This window comes from Octopus bimaculoides, chromosome 6 (genome assembly GCF_001194135.2).
Source record: "Octopus bimaculoides isolate UCB-OBI-ISO-001 chromosome 6, ASM119413v2, whole genome shotgun sequence".
NCBI lineage: Eukaryota > Metazoa > Mollusca > Cephalopoda > Octopoda > Octopodidae > Octopus > Octopus bimaculoides.
This window is the reverse complement of record NC_068986.1, coordinates 67258632-67265635: the sequence shown is the minus strand read 5'-3', so window position 1 is coordinate 67265635 and position 7004 is coordinate 67258632.

Sequence of the window (7004 nt, the reverse complement as noted above, 5' to 3'; positions counted from 1 at the left end):
ATATATATATATATATATATATATACGTATGTGCATGCGACTATATATAGACTAACATACATCTGTGCATGCACATATACGCAAGTTGACAAGCAAATATGTATATGGAAATACAAAGAAACGTAATCATGTAGGCGCAGGAGTGCCTCTATGATAAGAAGCTTGTTTCCCAGCCACATAGTTTCGAGTTCAGTCCCACCGCGTGGCAACTTAGGCAAGTGTCTTCTACTATAGACCTGAATTAAGTCGAATTTACCTGTTTCTGGGCTAAACTGATAATACACATTCCCAGTTCTGTACATTATTTATGAATGCATTTTCAATAATATATAGTTAATAAAAACATAACTTAAGCTTACAAACAAGTAATTTTTTTCTTATTGACGACAGTGTTCTTCATCCTTGGGGGCTTCAAATTTGATGTGTGCTAAAATCTTATCTTTATTATGTACAGTTGTCCGACTCATCCCAAAAGATCGTGCAATTGCTACCACTTTTTCACCTCTTTATGGTATTTTATCATAGCCAGTTTATTTTCCAGTGTTATAGCATGACGCTTAGCACTTCCACTATGAATTTTCGTAGGAGCCATGGAGCAAAAGACAAAGTCACAAATGGATGAGATTAAGAAAGTAGCCGATAAACAGACGTAAACAAATCTTAATTCAAAACAATCGCAGGAATCACGAGTAGCAGCGACGCCTAATGGTAGATACTGGAGCTACAGTGCAATATGATCTTCGAAATACCGATAAATAAGACAAGACAGCTGATTGCATGATTTCGTTCACTAAGCTACATTACATTATGGAGTGTATCTTAACATTTACTGAAAATATTTTATTATGATTTTATATGCTTTTATTCTTGTGCTTTTAACGGTTTTCTAGTAATTCTACGATTTCAATATTTGTGGCGGACAGAAGCGGAGTCGAGTAAAATGACTTAACTTGATTTTTATTTTTCATATATTATTTTTGAAAACCAACGTATAATCCAGAACGACTTAAATCGAAACGACTTAAACCGAGGTATGCCTGTATATGTATATATATTTATGTGTTTGTGTGTCTGAGTGTCTTTGTTTGTTCCTTCACCATCGCTTTACCGATGCTCATGTGTTTATGTCTCGGAAACCTAGCGGTTCGGCAAAAGAGACCAATAAAATAAGCCCTAGACTTACAAAGAATAAGTCTTGGGCTCGATTTGTTCGAGTAAAGGTGCTGCTCGAGAATGGCCGCAATCATCAAATGACTGAAGTGTGTAAAAGAGTAAACGAATAAAAGAATAAAAGAATATATACGTACAGATACATCCATGAGGAAATGTTTGTTTATAACACTAAAGAGATTATTACATGGATAGATAGATAAATAGATAGATAGATAGATAGATAGATAGATAGATAGATAGATACATACATACATACATACATTCATACATACATACACACATAAACATACATGCATACATACATGTATACATGCATGCATACATACATACATACATACATACATACATACAAACATACATACATACATACATACATACATACATAAAATTACAATTCGCAAAAAAATTGCTACTTTCTCGAAGCTTTCGTTGAGCAACAAACAGACTATTCCCAACACGAGTGAGAAAAAATCTGACCGTTCTAACGTTTAAGGTTATCAATGATGTTGCTAGAGAGCACAAGGAATCATGTGATGTTAATTACTAGAATATTAATACTCTTAAAGAACCCCTAGGAGAAATCTACAGCGAACAAAGTAACGAAATTACAAAACGGAAACAACCTAGATGGAAAACAAAACTGGAAGAAAACATCAACGACGTGCGCCGCTATATTGGATGGTTAACTACAACAGTAAAATTTGAGAAAAGTGAGTTACACTTCACACTTCACCAACTCTACCTTAAATGAAACTTTATGGCAACTCAACACACCGATCTCTTGATGGGAAGCTAATCACTTTAAGACATGAACTGAGTACGATGAGCGAGAAACTTCGCTATCACAATCGAATTTTTGAGCGAGCCAGTATCAATTGTTTGCTTCCAACACACAAGCATTTTACAGAGAGACGAGAAAGGAAAACATTACCATTAAGAAAGCCCCCTACCAAGAAAATGTACAACCATTCTAGTCAAAAATTTGGAACGAATATAGGGATTTCAACCTGAATGCATTATGGTTAAATATAATTGAGAGAGAATACTGTACCAATACTAACAGTAAGACATACAGAATTGATGCAGAAACCTGCGCTATAGTAGTAGGCAAACAGTAGAATGGGAAAGCACCTGGGATAGATCTAATAGTTGGATATTGGTACAAGGAGCTGACATTTTATACAAACCAATTGATATGTATATTGCAAAGGACTCTGGAAGGTCAGATTGATATATCACATTGGCTTGCAACAGCAAGGACAAATCTTATTGCCAAAAATGAAATCACCGAGATGGCAGGAAACTACAGGCCCATTGCTTGCCTAAACATTATGTACAAACTGTACAGAAGTTGCTTCAACCAATTCTTCCAGGCCCATTGTGAGTCGGACAACATTGTGACTGATGAACAGGCTTCTGGAAAGAAGGGAACGTGGGTATGCGCCGAACAATTTTTAATAAACAAAGCTGTGCTGTTTGAAGTAAGAAAACAACGCAGAACCCTTGTGACAGTATGGCTTGACTATAAGAAGACATTCGACTCTATCCCTCATTCATGGCTATTGAAGTGCCTACATCTGGCAAAGGTACCTTCTACATTAATTGCTGCTATAGTGAGACTCACAAAGACATGGACAACTATTTTTAACCTTACAACTGAGAACCGAATAATTGTTTCTAATAGTATAGGCATTACAAAGGGAGTATTCCAAGGAGATAGTCGTTCTGTACTTCTTTTTATTTTGGCACTGAATCCATTATCGCTCCTACTGCAGAAAACAAATGGTTACATGCTAGGATCTTCAACTGCCAGAAATATCAATGTAACTCATAATTCGTTTGTAGACGACCTGAAGATTTATGCTAAAAGTGTTCACAATGTCAAAAAAAAAAAAAATTAAATAACTGGAATTAATAACATTTTCAGCTGATATAGGCATGGAATATGGCCAAAAGAAATGTTCATATTTGGTAATAGAACGAGGAAAGACAGTCGCCCTAACCCTAAACTCTGTATCTCTCCCATTCCACACACAGAATGTTACAAGTACCTAGACATAGACGAAAATGTGTCATATGAAGGCACTGTGAATAAAGATAGAGTGACCCGAGACTATTATACCAGACTTTGGAAAATATGGCAGTCGGAACATTCATCTTACAACAAAACAATATCCCACGATGCATTTGCAGTACCAGTGCTGATCCCATTATTTGGGATACTGGATTGGTCTGTAGAGGAAATTCAGTTCATAGATATCAAAACCCGCAAAATCCTGACAACTGGGGACTTCTACAGATGTTGAAGGCTCTACCTAAGAAGAAATAAAGGTGGAAAAGGCTTGAGATCAGTGCAGATGGCCTTCGAATGCCGTATGGTATCACTCAGGCAGTACCTGTTAAACAACAGCAGCAAAACTAAATATATTAAAGCAGTCGTGAATAGTGAAGTGAGCAGCACTGTACGAGTTGGCAGTGAACTCCTCAAGAAATACTCTCTTCCTGATGATATCCTATACAGCCCCAAATCAGCTGGGCTCTCTTATCTCAGAGAAAACCTGGATGGGAAGCACTCAGCATACAAAAGAAAAAAGACCATGAATGTGTATGCTATCCGGAATCTTGAAGATAGTAGAATTGACACGAAGCACAAGACCACTACATCAGACCACACTTTGAAGGCTATGCGTTTGCAATCCAGGAACAGAAGATTGCCACAAAAGTACCTGGTGAACAAGAGAGACAGTGACGCTATTGTAATGCCAAGGTGCAACCGCATGTGTTGGCTATGTCATGATTCTGTTGAAGACATTACGCATGTAATTAGCAGCTGCCTTAAAATGTCGTCACAGTACTACTCCCCTATGCGGTACGATGTTGTTGCTGAAACATTTTACAATGTTATCCGCAAAGAAGAATTATCCTGAAATAAACTTAGAAAATCCCTGTATTATGGAATACATTCATAAAAATCCAACTCCAGGAATACTGGTGGAATATTCCCATCAAAACTTCTGTCAAATGTAAGAATAACAGGCCGGATATTGTTGTTTGGGACAGATGGGCAAAGGTATGCACCATCATAGAGGTTAGCTGCTCTGCAGATATAAATATCACTTTGAAAATCGAAGAAAAAGAGGATATCTATGGACATCGGAAGTGATGTACTAAGGGATTCCCTCGACCGTCAGCACTTTCCTTGAAGAAAAGTTAAGTGGATGTCTGATGTGATTTGAACGAGTACATGTTTCTTTATCCGACCTTATGCGAAAGGATGAAACATGACTGGGAGTGATCTCCAAACAATGGCTTAGTTGATAGAATGTCGTCACACTTTTTCTCCAAGGATTAGGGTCAAGAGCTAGGAATCGGCACATGAAGTAAAGGTTTTTTTTTTTTTTTTTAGTTTTGGAGCTTGGTGACAAAGGCTTTGAACATTTCGAGTGTAGCAGTGCCGAAATACGAAGGCAGTACATTGAAACAGTAGAAACTATTCGATAAGCCATATGACATTGTTAGATCCACAATATTTTCCTTGTCTCTCCAATAGATTATCACAAATTTTATTGTTCGATGAATGAACCGTTTTTTCTCGTCCTTTTTTCTATCGTTACGTATGTGCACTAGAAAAAGACTACTGTATTACTTTCTCGTTCTAGTCGCTGAGACTTAACTATAATCTAATTAAATTTTCCATTCTCAGAAACAAACACTACAACTAAATATTTGGTATCATTGTATCTCTTCTCCCCTGTATCAACCCAATGGTTGTTAAAGAACTCGAATTAGTGCTGTCCTTGGGAGTCGAAACCTCAAATATCCTTTGAGAGATAGCTGATAAAGTAATAATTTATACGGTTCAGGCTACTAATGATTTTCAGACTCTATATATACTTCATATATACGTATACTTTCGCCTCATACATACATACATACATACATACATACATACACGCATATATATATATATATATATATATATATATATATATATATATATATGTGTGTGTGTGTGTGTGTGTGTGTGTGTGTGTGTGTGTGTATGCATGCCTATATTATGTATGTCAGATATATAAGCACACACACACATATATGTATGTCTGTATACATGGATATGTAAATAATAATATTAAACTTATGTTATATGATTAAGATAAAACTAAGCAAGTTCTAAACTTGAAAGTAAAATACCTATACATATGATTATAGACTAAAGTGATATATATATCTTCTTATAAAAGTTTGTTATTTCTTTCTATTTACTGAAAGCATCATACTATCTCCAAACATCAATTATCAGACACTGGACGCATCAACTAATTGGTATATCGTGGAGAGGTAGAAGTATTCATTTCTATTTGGCGTATTCAACTGAGCTTGTATAATTTAAGTTTGATAAATTCACAAATAATGATCAAAATAAAGTAACAGATTAATTATTTAAAGTGGTTATGTCTGCTATGTAAATCAGACCTGTCAAATTCTAATAGGAAACATTTCGCTACTTACACTTTTATTTAAAATAATAAAACACTGATATTGTTACAATTTTATAGGAAGGTAAACAAAATGTTTTCTACGTTTGCAGTGATAAAGCCTAATAGAGATATATATGATTACCATTCATTTCCGCGTTATGCATATTGTTACAAATGCGCACAACAATCATATTTTCAAATTAGCTTTATTCGATTATGGAAAATAAGTTTCTCTCCTAGTCTATATTCTGTGAAGGTTTCAGAGTTGGAGAAAATATCTTTGTGTTAAAAAGTATGAAAACACCCGGCCTGTTCAGTGTCACCATTGACTCTTGCCAATGGGATGTACCTAAGAGGCAAACAGGCTTCCGAAGCAATAGCTTTATATATAATTCAGTCAACAAGTTGCCTGACTTGCACTGGTAGATCGCTCGATTGAGGAAAATAACGAAATGTTAGTGCTAAGCAGTGTTTAGGCATAAGCAAAATTTAGATTAGTTAAAATAAGTTTGTGACATAATTCGGCTGCTAAAAGGCAAATATACAGCAGTTACCGTGCAGAAAATATCTCTCCTATGGGAAAACGTGTGAAAACACCCGGTCGACATTTCGAGTTTAGTAACTCTTGTCAATGGGATGTTCATAAGAGAGGCAACTCTGAACATATGCATTATGTATATTGATACATGTGCATACAATATATATATATATATATATATATATATTCATTTGCAAATGTATCTATCTATATTCGTACATATATCTTTCTTGGAATACTGGTTCTCGAAGCATATTAGACACAAATATAATATTTAGCATGAATATATTGGGTTTCAAAATCATTTTTGGATGGAAAGATTCGAAGTCTGTCTGTGAGACAAAAGCTCACATGTCCTGCAGACATGACAAGCGTTCCACAATTAGACAAGAGGAAATTCTTGAATCGTTCCATCTATTTATAGTTAATCAAAAAACGCTTTGGACAGCAAAAGTTGAAGTTTGCTCATGGAGCTCAATCTCACTACTAATGTAAATATGACTGGCTTTGGGATTTTTAACCCAATATCTACATGCTATTATTTATAGTCTCATCTGATTTTCGATGCACCGTTTCACAAAGGAATTTTATACATATATACATACATGCATACGTACATATATGCATACACACATACATGCATACGTACATATATGCATACACACATACACACGCATACGTACATTCATGCATACACGTACATACATACATATATATGTATTATATGTATCTGTATTTATATGTGTGTGTATATATACATATTATATATATACATGTATGTATGTATATATATATATATATATATATATATATAT